The sequence below is a fragment of the Buceros rhinoceros genome, unplaced genomic scaffold (assembly GCF_000710305.1).
Source record: "Buceros rhinoceros silvestris isolate BGI_N320 unplaced genomic scaffold, ASM71030v1 scaffold23608, whole genome shotgun sequence".
Lineage (NCBI taxonomy): Eukaryota > Metazoa > Chordata > Aves > Bucerotiformes > Bucerotidae > Buceros > Buceros rhinoceros.
Genome location: NW_010427743.1, coordinates 1241 through 1610, shown reverse-complemented (window position 1 = coordinate 1610; position 370 = coordinate 1241). Strand labels below are relative to the sequence as shown.

The window sequence follows — 370 nt, the reverse complement described above, 5'->3', positions numbered from 1 at the left end:
GTGTTCGGTGGCCATTGGTTAAGGACAGTGACATTGACACTGTGACTGCAGACTCTGGGGACTGGCACTGCCCACGGAGGCGCCAGGGAAGCTGCTCTGCTCAGATCTGCTCCTTGTGCGAACTGCCCGCGCTGCCGGAGGCTGCGTGCTGTGTGAGGGGTGGTTTGGGCTCTGGCTGGTGGGGAAACAGCCTCTAGGCAGTTGCTTGTCCCCCCTGCACTCTGCGGCATGTTCCTGTGGGGACACCAATCCACCCCTGCCTGGAAGCGTCTGGGCCAACCAGCTACACCAGGCAAGATTGAGTGTCCTCTCTGTGATCCAGTGACCTGAAACAAGCTCCCCAGGCCAGTCTGAGAGACGCCGGCCCAGA

The 370-nt window shown here is 61.4% G+C and overlaps 1 protein-coding gene across 1 annotated transcript in view; it reads right to left on the bottom strand.

Moving 5' to 3' along the window:
- LOC104498636 (N-alpha-acetyltransferase 60) overlaps window positions 1-370 on the bottom strand; it is a gene marked incomplete at its 5' end in the record, with an annotated part of 1378 nt that overhangs the window by 302 nt on the left and 706 nt on the right. The gene's annotated exons all lie outside the window — the stretch shown is intronic.